The following is a 12,503-nucleotide window of genomic DNA, read 5'->3' as shown; positions in this document are numbered from 1 at the left end:
TACCTCAGCAGCCTTATGAAGATTGAATAAGATAATGTATGAAAAGTACATAGCTCAGTGATAGGCACAGGTCAGTAAATACTAGCTTTTAAGTAGAAGATAATGGTACTTATTCAGACTTTGGTTTTGTTTAACAAAATAATACTTAAATATTCCTTTAGACTAGTTTTACTAAGCCGATAAAGGTCCATAATATAAAACAGAGCTCCATATGCAGTGTTTAACTGTAGCTTTTTTGTGAACAGAGTAATGGATAGATCTATAATGGAAAACTTTTTTTAAAAAAATTTTTATTTATTTATTTGACAGAGAGATTACAAGTAGGCAGAGAGGCAGGCAGAGAGAGAGGGGAGGAAGCAGGCTCCCTGCTGAGCAGAGATCCCGATGCGGGCTCGATCCCAGGACCCTGAGATCATGACCTGAGCCGAAGGCAGCGGCTTAACCCACTGAGCCACCCAGGCGCCTCTGGAAGACTTTTTAGTAGCTTTTTTTGTATATTGGTTTGTTTTCCAGTAATCCCATGAAATTGGGCAAGACAGATAATTATATTTCCTTTGAGAGCTCAAGAAACCGATACCTAAAGTGTGTGTGGTGTAACTAAGTTATGGATACATAGCAGGGTATTAGTGGGAATAGCTAACATGTATGTGATTACTAAATGCTAGGTACACTTCTGGTTGCTTCTGTGTCTTAGATCACTTATAATAACACCGTGGGATATTTTTGCTGTCAAACATGTTAATGAAAAGAGACCTGCTCAAGATGATAAAACTAATAAATGCCTGAATTAGGTTTTGAGGCAAGGTCTACCGGACTCTAAAGCTGTGAATGAATGCCTAAAAGAGAACACTCTTCAGGGTGCCCTTGTATGTTTTTAATTCTTAAATACTGGTATTCCCTTGAAGTCTTTGTTTAAAAGAGCAGACACTGAAGTGACAGTGCATAGTAAAAAGGGAAATCCTATTCCTCCACTCTGCCACAGGCTGTGGGGAGTAGAATAAGGGAATAAAAGCAGGAGATGTGGTCTTAAATACTGACTTTTGCAAAAGAATTTGCCTTTTTTATTAGGTTTACTATCTGGTTGAATAATCTTTTATCTTCCCTTACCCTTATTTTGGTGAAAAGTTTAGAGGCTGGAGACAAAATCAGCTATCTGTTCTGCAAGCCCTTAGAGAGGTTTGCATTCTTCCTATTCTGTAGTCTATAATTGTAATTTGGAAGGATTAGATTTAAGAAGAATAAAAGATTCCTTAACTTCTATGGTTCTATCAAGGTACCCTAGCCCCCTAATTTTATATATATAAATACTTCTGTGTGTGTGTGTATATATTTTATGTATTAAAAAATACATATATTTAACTCTGTATTTGGTTATGCTTGGGAACTTTTAGGTACTTACAGTCTAATTAGTATACTGAACACATAGACCAATTGTCTTATCCGGTCAGCTTTTTGCTTCCTTGCCCTTACATTTGTTTTATTGTGCTGGTGCCCATAACAACACAAACTTACAGCTCAATAATGCAGGGCAAATAGACTTCTTTCCTTCCCTGGAGGCTTTTCCTGTACTAGATGCCAGTTGGGAGGGTGGTGAGCCTGCGAGTTTAATGGAAAACCTGATTTCCTGACTTTCTCTTATTTAGATTGTCTTAGTGCTGAAATAGGCTTTAAGAAGTGAGTAGAAAGCAGTGCCCAGCTTGAAGTTATTTTAAAAATATTCAGCTGTGAGTGAATGGATTTTTTCCCTTTATTTATTTTTAAAAATATTTTATTTATTTGACAGTGAGAGAGAGAGATCACAAGTAGGCAGAGGCAGGCAGAGAGAGAGCAGGGGAAGCAGTCTTCCCTGCCGAGTAGAGAGCCCAAAGTGGGGCTTGATCCCAGGACCCTGAGATCATAACTGGAGCCAAAGGCAGAGGTTCAACCCACTGAGCCACCCAGGCGCCCCTGATTTTTTCCTTTGTTAGCATCTCAGAAGGTGTTGACGGGTTTAATATTTTAATGTTAAATTTAATTTAATATATTATTTAATAACAATCTGTAGTAGAACATTATTTAGTGACACCCAGTTTTCAATTTAATAGCCATTTATTTGCCTTGGCAAATTCTGTGTTTTCCTGTATTCCCCCAAACATGCTTTTCTTTCTTTTTCTCTTTTTTTAAAAATAAGATTATTTATTTATTTATTTGACAGAGAGAAATCACAAGTAGATGGAGAGGCAGGCAGAGAGAGAGAGAGGGAAGCAGACTCCCTGCTGAGCAGAGAGCCCGATGCGGGATTCGATCCCAGGACCCTGAGATCATGTCCTGAGCCGAAGGCAGCGGCTTAACCCACTGAGCCACCCAGGCGCCCCTCTCTTTTTTTTTTAAAGATTGTATTTATTTATTTGTCAGAGAGAGAGCATGTGTGCACAAGCAGGGGGAATAGCAGGCAGAGCAGGCAGGGGGAGAAGCAGGCTCCCCGCTGAGCAAAGAGCCTGATTTGGGACTCCATCCCAGGACGCTTGTGACCTGAGCCGAAGGCTTAACTGCATAACCACTTAACCAACTAAGCCACCCAGGTGTCCCAAAACTTGCTTTTCATTACAGTTTTCCAAGTTAATTTCTTTTATTTTATTAAATTTTAAAAAATTCATATCCTGGATGAGCTGCCCCCCACCCAATTTTTTTTTCTTAAGTTAAGATGTTTATTTTATTTTAGTAACCTCTACACCCAGCGTGGGGCTTGAACTTAAAACCCCAAGATCAGGAGGCACATGCTCCACTGGCAGAGACAGCCAAGGCACCCCCAAGTTAATTTCTTTGAATAGAATGTAAAATTGTAATATTGAAAAAATATGGCCCTCCCTCATCCTTTCCATTTGAGTCTTATTTTTTATTTTTTATATATTTTTTAAGGATTTTATTTATTTGACAGAGATCACAAGCAGGCAGAGAGGCAGGCAGAGAGAGAAAGAGAGGAGGAAGTAGGCTCTCCGCTGAGCAGAGAGCCCGATGTAGGGACTCGATCCTAGGATCCTGAGACCATGACCTGAGCTGAAGGCAGAGGTTTAACCCACTGAGCCACCCAGGCGCCCCTCCATTTGAGTTTTAAGATGCTTATGTTTTTGATATTACTACCGTGGTTAAAAGACTTTCTGGGGAATTTGATGTGATGTTTGGATTTTAAAGGCTAGTATTTTACCCCTTTTCCAAACCTTCTATCAAGTACTCAACTTCTGCAGCTGACAAAAGTAAGATACTTATTGATAATGGATCTTTGTTATCTTTCTTGTCAGTAATTACTAGTGTTTTAGCTTTACTCTATTTTGTCTTCATTTGAATCTAGCAGTTTTAATACCCTTATTAGCAGGGTGAATCTCTTTTCTCAGGAGAATGCTGACATTTACACGGCTATAAAACTTAGTTGTTTGAGTGCCTACTGAGCATCAAGACATTCTTTTCTGGAGATGCCTTTCTTTACCACACATTGTTACCTTTGATCTATCACAGCAGTCTTGGGGCTCAGAAGCAACTTGTTTGTTGTGCTTGTGTGCTTTTTTCTTTCATAAAACTTTGAAGGTTTGTTTTTATAAAATACTAGTTTTTAGAATGTAAAATTTGGTGAATAATAGCACTCCATATAATTTTTGGGTCTCAATGAAGTAAACATCAAATTGCATTTCATAAATGTGTTTAAAGGATCTAAATCTGTGAATGATGGAAAAAACTTCCCAAAGCTTGTTCTTCTAGTTGATGATGTTCAGTAGGTACAGACCTTTCTTTCTTTTTTTTTTTTTTTAAAGATTTTATTTATTTATTTGACAGAGATCACAAGTAGGCAGAGAGGCAGGCATAGAGAGAGAAAGAGAGAGAGGGAAGCAGGCTTCCTGCGGAGCAGAGAGCCCGATGCGGGGCTCTATCCCAGGACCCTGAGATCATGACCCGAGCCGAAGGCAGCAACCCAAACCACTGAGCCACCCAGGCGCCCCGGTACAGACCTTTCTGAAATCTGAGTCTGATTTGGAACCATATGTGCTTTTCTGGCATACTTAAAAAAGATTTGTATTGATTTGTGAGCCCAGAGTTAAATTTTTCTTGGTCATTGGAGTGATGGGTGTTTAAAAAAATTTTTCCCCCCATAGATTCCTTGCTTAGGACTGGCCATATAATTTTCAGGGCTCCTTTTTAAAGAAAAAATGAAGAATTTCAGAATGATTATAGCAGAAAAATAAACCAAGCATGGAGTCATGTGACTGTACAGGTTGTGCACTCATGAAGCTGGCCTTGTCATTTCTTCAACAGCTAATTTTATTTTTATTTTTTATTTATTTTAAAGATTTTATTTATTTATTTGACAGAGAGAGATCACAAGCAGGCAGAGAGGCAGGCAGAGAGGGAAGGGGAAGCAGGCTCCCTGCTGAGCAGAGAGCCTGATGTGGGGCTTGATCCCAGGACCCTGTGATCATGACCTGAGCCAAAGGCAGAGGCTTAACCCACTGAGCCACCCAGGTGCCCCACTAATTTTATTTTTAAAAAAGATTTCTTTCTGAGAGAGAGTGGGCGAGTGGTTGGAGGGGCAGAGGGAGAGAATCTTCAAGCAGATTCCCTGCTGAGGGTGAATCCCCCCCCCACAGTGGGGTCTCAGTCTCACCACCCATGAGATCATGACCTGAGCCAGAACCAAGAATAGTTAGATGTTTAATTGAGCCACTCAGGCACCCTGTTCAATAGATAATTTAGAAAAATTGTGTACATTTTCTAATTTTGACATATAAGTGTATATTTTACTGTTTTTATTTGAAGAAAATATGTCCATGTTAGGATTTAAAATCTTAAACTTTTATGCTAGTTTTATTTTCTAACTTAAGATTTGGTTAAGGAGTGTCACAGTACAAATGTTCTTACTATAGGTTTAAATGAAATAACACAAAACTTGGATCTTAAAAATGTTTTGTTTTATTTTATTTTATCTTATTTTATTTTGTTTTATTCAGACATTGAGGTCTTGTAGAGATAACTTTTGAAATTGATGATCCTGAGTTGCGACTTTAGGTCATGTGCTTACCTCACTCTTGAAATAACTTTATAAACCTTTCAGGCTTGCTAATTAAGGTTAGCTAAAACTACTTTCAGCAAAAGCCCTGTGCTTGTTTTCCCAGTGAGCTAAATCAAACATTAATTTCTGAAGATAATTTTTTTTTTGATAGGAAGTAGTATTTATTGGTGGGCATGAATAGGGAGGGAGCAGTGCCAAGGTTCTCATGAGTGCAGAGGCCTTCATTTGGCCACTGTTAGGAAAGTATTTGACCCCACAGCTACCTGGGATGAGCTGCTCTTCAGCTACCATGTCTTCAACTTTGTCTGCATTAAACTTAGTAAAAGCCCCACTTCTTGGAGATGCGCATCTTCTGGCGGCCAGGGAACTTGAACTTGGCCCTGTCTAGGGCCTCAGTCACATGCTCCTTGTTCTGCAACTTGTTATGGATGGACATGATGACTTGGCCAGTGTGGACCCTGGCTCCTGTGCCCTATATAGGGCTTTCCGAAGGCACCCCGCAGGCCGGTCTGCAGCCTAGCTTGGAGATAGCATGAGGTCACACCTCAGTGTGCACTGGAAAGGGCTATGTTCAAGGTCTCTTGGGGCAACTCATGCAGTCAGCAGGTTCCATATGCCACCAAGGAGGCTACTCTTTGCAGCATGGCATGCTGGTCCCCCATGGAGAAAGGAAAGAGTACAGTCGGCTTGAAGATAAAATTTTTTAATGAAACTGTTTAAAGTTTTCTGGGTAGACGTTATTCTGAAATGACGTCTTGTGTATGGAGAGATTATTTATGTATTTTATATAAAAGAGTAGCAGTTGATGTAGACTACTGGAAACAGCTTTAACTAATAGTAATAAGAATATTACTGTATTTTTTTAACCAGTAAGAAGTTTTATGGGAGCTGAACCTAGTAACCCCCCCCTTTTTTTCCAAGTAGGAAATACGAATGCTATCAAAGGTCCAACATTTTTTCCCTCCCTCTTCTTCCTCCTCACCATCAGGTTAGCAGGTGGTTAAATAACCATTTCTCTGACAGAAGGTACTGGGTGATTAACAAAAGCCATCATATAACACATTCCCTTGATCATGTCATGAAGTTGATCTCCTTGGAGGCCAATTAACTTCATGGAAATTTCTGTACCTTAGAAGAACTTTAGACTTTACCCAGAACACTGATCACATGTAAATGCTTGTCCTTTGGTTATATGGAAAACCACAATTTCATATGCATTCCCTCAGAAAGAGATTTGAAACAGAGTTGGTGACCTATGTAGGGTAGTTCATATGATCTGCTTGTACAACTTTTTCTAAATACTATACCGACTACTTTTGGATGAGGGTTAGAGCTCCTGCTTTAGGATATGATTTTAGGATTTTTAAAAAATTAAGATAGAATTTATATAGTGAAATGCAATCACTTCTCAGCCTTTTGGCTAAGGTCAAGTGTAGTATATAGTGAAATGCACAGATAGAAATATGCAGTTTGAGTTTCAGTAAATGTTTACAGCTATGTAGCCACTGCCACAATCCTGATATATAACTTTATATTGGAACATACTCATGGCCCCCTTCTGGTTATTTCCTGTTCTCCTCCCACCCAAACTGCAGTTCCTACCTGAATTATGTTTCTGTCACTATAGATCAGCTTTATTTATTTATTTATTTATTTGATTTTTATTTATTTATTTGACAGAAATCACAAGTAGGCAGAGAGATTGGAGGAAGCAGGCTCCCCTCCAAGCAGAGAGCCTGAGGCGGGGCTTGATCCCAGGACCCTGGGTTCATGACCTGAGCCTAAGGCAGAGGCTTTAACCCACTGAGCCACCCAGGCCCCCCTTATTTATTTATTTTAAAAGATTTTATTTATTTGACAGAGATCACAAGTAGGCAGAGAGGCAGGCAGAGAGAGAGGAAGGGAAGCAGGCTCTTCCTAATGTGGGGCTTGATCCCAGGACTCTGGAAATGACCCGAGCCAAAGGCAGAGGCTTTAACCCACTGAGCTACCCAGGTGCCCCACTATAGATCAGTTTTATTTAATTTTTCATTTTAATGGAATCATGTAGTATTTGCTCTTTTTTAAGTTGCTGCTTTGAGTCAGTCTGATGCTTTTGAGATTCATCCATGTTGTTCATTTTTATTGCTGAATAGTATTTTATTGAGGAATTGCACCCATAATCTGTTTATCTGATCACTTGATACTGGACATTTTGAGTTCTTTTCAGTTTGGGCCTGTTAGGAATAAAGTTGTTCTGAACATTTGTTTCCAAGCCTTCTTGTGATCACATGTTTTCACTTCCCTTGGGTTAGTATCAAGGAGTGCAATTGCTGGGTCATAGGATGTTTAACTGTATAAGTAGCTGCCAGACTGTCCTTAAAAGTGGTATTGCCAGATTTATACTTTCATGAGCAATGTATGAGTTCCAGTTACTCAACATCATCAAATTTGTTATTGTAAGTCTCTAATGTAGTTACTCCATTGGGTGTGAAAGGGTATCTTACTGTAGTGTTTTCATTTGCATTTCCGGGATGATTGATGGTGATCCACATCTTTTAATGTACTTACTGGCCATTGATAATGTCTTTGGTAAGGGTTCCATTAAAATCTTTTGTCTATAAAAGTTTTCTTCCTCTTACTGATTTGTGTTTGCTTTTTATATATTTTTGGACATAAATACTTTATTAGATACATGTATTTGCAAATATTTTTCCCACTCTGAATTTCATTTTCTTAAGGGTCTCTTTAATAAGCAGATATTTTAACAATTTTTAAAATCTTTTTTATTGTGAGGAAAATACACATAACAAAATTTATCATTTAACCATTTTATTATTTTTTAAAATTTATTATAGCACGAGTGGGGAGGAGGGGCTTTGGGAGAGGGAGAAGCAGACTCCCTGCTGAGCAGGGAGCCAGACATGGGGCTGGATCACAGGACTTTTGAGATCATGTGCTGAGCTGAAGGCAGATGCTTAACTGAATCACTCAGGCACCCCTCCCGCCCATTTTAAAGAGTACAGCTCAGTTGCATCAAGTATTTTCAGTGTTCTGTAACTGTCACTATGTATTTCCAGAACTTTGTCAAACAATTTGTACCTATTAAATAACCAGAAATTTTTTAAAAAAAGATTTATTTATTCATTTAGATGGGGGAGGGGCAGAGGTAGAGGGAGAGAGAGAATCTGAAACAGATTCCCTGCTGAGTGCAAAGCCCAATGTGGGGACCTATCCCATAACCCATGGGATCACAACCAGAGCTGAAATCAAGAGTTAGACAGACGCTCAATGGGCTGAGCTACCCAGGCGCCCCTGAAGACTTAAAAAAAAAAAAAAGATTTTATTTTTAAGTAATCTGTGCACCCAACATGGGGCTCAGATTTACAGTCCTGAGGTCAGGAGTCCCAGGCTCTACAGACTGAGCTAGCCAGGTGCCCAAATAATAAATGTTTTGTATGATTTTTTTTTTTATAAGAGAGGGAGGGGGAGAAACAGAGGGGAACAGAGAGAATCTTAAGCAGGTTCCACGTCCAGTACAGAGCCCTACGCAGGGCTTGCTCTAACAACCCTGAAATCATGACCTGTGCTGAAATTAAAAGTAGGACACTTAACTAAGCCACCCAGGCACCCCTTTGTATGATATTTGTAAATTAGAAGTTTTTGTGTGAAAGCAGTTAATGTTCTGTCTTTTGAATGCCTTTAAGCTTTTAGTTTATTGGCTCTTCCGTGACTATTTGAAGCATGTGATGTGTATAGTTTTCTTATCTGCCTTTGCCACTCTTAGAGGTAGAGGGGATAATACATTAAGATATTATCTGTCATTGTCCATTGTTTCAGGTAAGAACTTAACTTACTTTCTGATTTGCCTGTTTTGTGATATTTTATTCTAGATGAAGTGTCCTCACTTGAAGTCACATTTTTGATAATGATAGGGGAAAAAGTCAGGCTTTGAGTTTACTGGCTTTTCTTTCTCCTCGAGAGGACAGGAAGTAGATAAGGAAATACCAAGCTGAGTTAGATGAGAATGGTATTAGTGGTTTTCTAAACAGATTCTGTTATCCTTAGGACATCTGTAGCTTCTGGGATACAGAGGCAACATGACTTCTGGAAAGTAGGTACCAATCTTCATTTCTGTGATGGTCTTAAGTTTCACAAGCTACTTTGCTCTGTTGCCTTCAATGTTGATTTGCTTATTCCCCCACTCCCAACCACACAAAACTCTTTTTTTTTTTTGCCTACCTAGAACTGAAATATCCTTCCCTTGTTCCAAAACATACCATCACAAATTTTTTAATCTCATGCATTTCTTTCTCCCAAGTTGTCTTTTTTAAAAATAATTTTGTAATTATACGTGACACACACAGAGAAACAGATGCAAATGTACAGTGTAGTGAATGGTTGTAGAAAGTGAAAGCCCATGTCACCACTACCACCCAGGTCAATAAAAAGATCATCCCCAGCACCCTCAGCAGGCTGCACCGGTCTCTGTTCCTTCATACACAGCTCCTTCTCCCTTCCTCTTAGAAATAACTAACCACTGTTCTGGTCTTCATGGTTATCACTACCTGACTTTTATTGATATTGTGTATCCATAAACAGTAGTTTAGACTGTTTTTGAATAGAACTGTATTGTGTGTATTTTCTATCTTTTGCACATTCCTGTGTGTTTTGTTGATCTAATTCATTTTTATTGCTATTATATGGTACATTTTTGATCATAATAGGGGAAAATACACTACAAATTACCTTATTGTTGCTGGACATCTGGGATGTTTCTGGATTAGGGCTGCTATGAACAGTACTGCTATGAATATTCTTGTACATTTTTTCTGGTGTTTGTCACATTCTAGGGTGTAAACCCAGGAGCTTAGGTGCCAAGACATAGGATATGTATCTTCAACTTCAGTGCCATGTTGTTTTCCAAAGCGATTTATCATTTCACACTCCCATAGTAGTGAATGAGAGCTTCCGTTGCTCTGCATCCTAGTCAACACCCAAATTTGTCAGTGTTTTCAATTTTTGACAAATTTGGGGAGGTAAGTAGTAGTATCTTGTGGTTCTGATTTTGATTTCCCTGGTTATTGGGTTTGAGCATCTTTGCCTATTTTATGGGCCATTTGGATTTTTTTTTTGCAGTTGCCTATTCTTTTCTCTTTTTGTCTATTGAATGATTTTTCTTAAAAATACTAATTTATAGTTCTTTATATATTCTGGATTTTTGTCATTTAACTTTGGACAAATATTTTTGTTCATTTGGCTTTGTTTTCACTGTCTTTGTGGTCTTTTGATTAGTAGAAATTCTTAACTTTAATGTAGTCAAACTTATTTTTTTTTTCCTTTATGGTTACTTTTTTGCCTTACTTGAGAAATCTTTTCTTCTCTGCTCAGAAGTCATGAAAATATTTTCTTTTCTTTTTTTTTTTTTTTAAAGATTTTATTTATTTATTTGACAGAGAGAGATCACAAGCAGATGGAGAAGCAGGCAGAGAGAGAGATAGAGGGAAGCAGGCTCCCCGCTGAGCAGAGAGCCCGATGCGGGACTCGATCCCAGGACCCCGAGATCACGACCTGAGCCAAAGGCAGTGGCTTAATCCACTGAGCCACCCAGGCGCCCCGAAAATATTTTCTTAAACATTTTTTAAAGATTTCTGTTTTCAGGGGGAGTGCCTGGCTGGCTTAGTCAGAAGAGCATACAACTCTTGATCGTGTGATTGTGGATTCAAGCCCTACAATAGGGGCCAATTTCATTTTTTTCCCCCATGTGGATTATCATATCAGTAGACCCAGCACACGTTATAGAAAGGCTGATCCTTGCCTAGTGTTTTATATTACCTCTTTTTTTCATAAATCAAGTGGTTACATGTGGATGTTTCTTGGCTCCCTGTTCTGTTCCACTGGTCTTTCCCTGTGCCAGTATCACACCATCTTTAGCTGGCGTAGTTTAAACTTGCCACCTTGGTTCCTCCCCCTTTTTCAAGAGCATTTTGGCTGTTCTTGGACCTTTTGTATTTTTAGAATCCTTTCATCATATCCTCCAAAACAAAACACACTGTGCTAATGTTTTGATTTGGATTGTATTGCTTTTTTGCTTTTTCTTTTTTTTAAAGTAATATCTTTGCCCACTGGGAGGCTCAGATTCACGACCCCAGAGATCAAGAGTTTCATACTCTACTGAGCCAGGTGCACCTCTCCTTTTTATTTCTAATAATGCTTTAAAGTCTACTTTATCTTGTGTTATTATACCCAAACCATTTTTCTGTTAGTATTTGCATGGTATTTCTTCATTGTCTGTTTTTCAAATTTTGTTTCCTTAAATTTCAGTTTTGTGTTTCTAACAGTGTGGCTCAGTCACACTGAGCCTAGGTGGCTTAGTCAGTTAAGGATCCTACTCTTGATTTTGGCTCAGGTTATGATCTCAGGGTTGTGAGATGGAGCTCCATGCTGGGCTTCACACTAGGTACGGAGCCTGCTTAAAGGTCTCTGTCCCTCTCCCTCTGCCCACACCCCCTAAATTTGGAGACTGATGGGATGTACAGCTCTGTCTCTCTTCAGTTTTAGCAAATAACCCAAGGGCAGAAGCTGATCAAAGTATTGTATTCATCTCTCTGAATTTCAGTCTCCTTTCATATCTCAGGGAGTTTAATTTTAATAATAGCTCTCACTTGGGGCGCCTGGGTGGCTCAGTGGGTTAGGCCGCTGCCTTCGGCTCAGGTCATGATCTCAGGGTCCTGGGATCGAGTCCCGCATCGGGCTCTCTGCTCAGCAGGGAGCCTGCTTCCTCCTCTCTCTGCCTGCCTCTCTGCTTACTTGTAATTTCTCTCTGTCAAATAAATAAATAAAAAATCTTTAAAAAAAAAAAAAAAAAAAAAAAAAAAAAAAAAAAAAAATAATAGCTCTCACTTTGCTTTTAAGAGAATTTTATTTTTTTAAAAATTTACTTATTTCATTGACAGAGAGGGAGCACAAGTAGGGGGAGTGGCAGGTAGAGGGAGAGGGAGAATCAGAGCCTAGCTTGATCCCAGGACCCTAGGATCGTGACCCAAATCAAAGGCAGACGTTCAAGCGACAAAGCCCCCTGGTGGCCGTTATTTTATTGTCCTTAGCGCATTAGTTATTTGAATTACTCATTGCTGCTGGAAGTGTTTTACTCTTTATTTGGGGTTTCTGTTTGGGATTCTGATTAGGCACTTTAAATAATTCTGTTTAGAATTTTTTTGTTTGTATTCCTTCTGCTTAAAATTTGAACTTTGATTACATAAATAGGCTTGGAGGGAGTTCCCTTGGGTTTTACTGTAGACTGGGGTTGGGGTTGCAACCGCAAATTAATATATTAAAGATTAAGGTATGACCTTAGGATATACTGTGAGCTTTGTTTGTTCAATGGATTTTTTGTGACTTGACTTCATCCTGGGATGAAAGTTGCTTTAACTTATCTAATATTACCCCCATTAGTTTTGTAGTGGACGGATGGAAGGCTTGATCC

The 12,503-nt window shown here is 39.0% G+C and overlaps 1 protein-coding gene and 1 non-coding gene across 8 annotated transcripts in view; one reads left to right on the top strand and one right to left on the bottom strand.

Moving 5' to 3' along the window:
- MTMR3 (myotubularin related protein 3) overlaps positions 1-12,503 on the top strand; it is a 140,666-nt gene that overhangs the window by 46,970 nt on the left and 81,193 nt on the right. The window lies entirely within an intron of this gene.
- LOC131811990 (small nucleolar RNA SNORA70) lies at positions 5,602-5,731 on the bottom strand. Its single transcript, XR_009346223.1, has one exon. It is a non-coding gene; the product is annotated as a small nucleolar RNA SNORA70 (small nucleolar RNA).

The sequence above is a fragment of the Mustela lutreola genome, chromosome 11, assembly GCF_030435805.1.
Source record: "Mustela lutreola isolate mMusLut2 chromosome 11, mMusLut2.pri, whole genome shotgun sequence".
NCBI classification, from domain to species: Eukaryota; Metazoa; Chordata; class Mammalia; order Carnivora; family Mustelidae; genus Mustela; species Mustela lutreola.
Note: the sequence above shows the minus strand (reverse complement) of the source record. Positions and strands in the feature narration are given on the sequence as shown.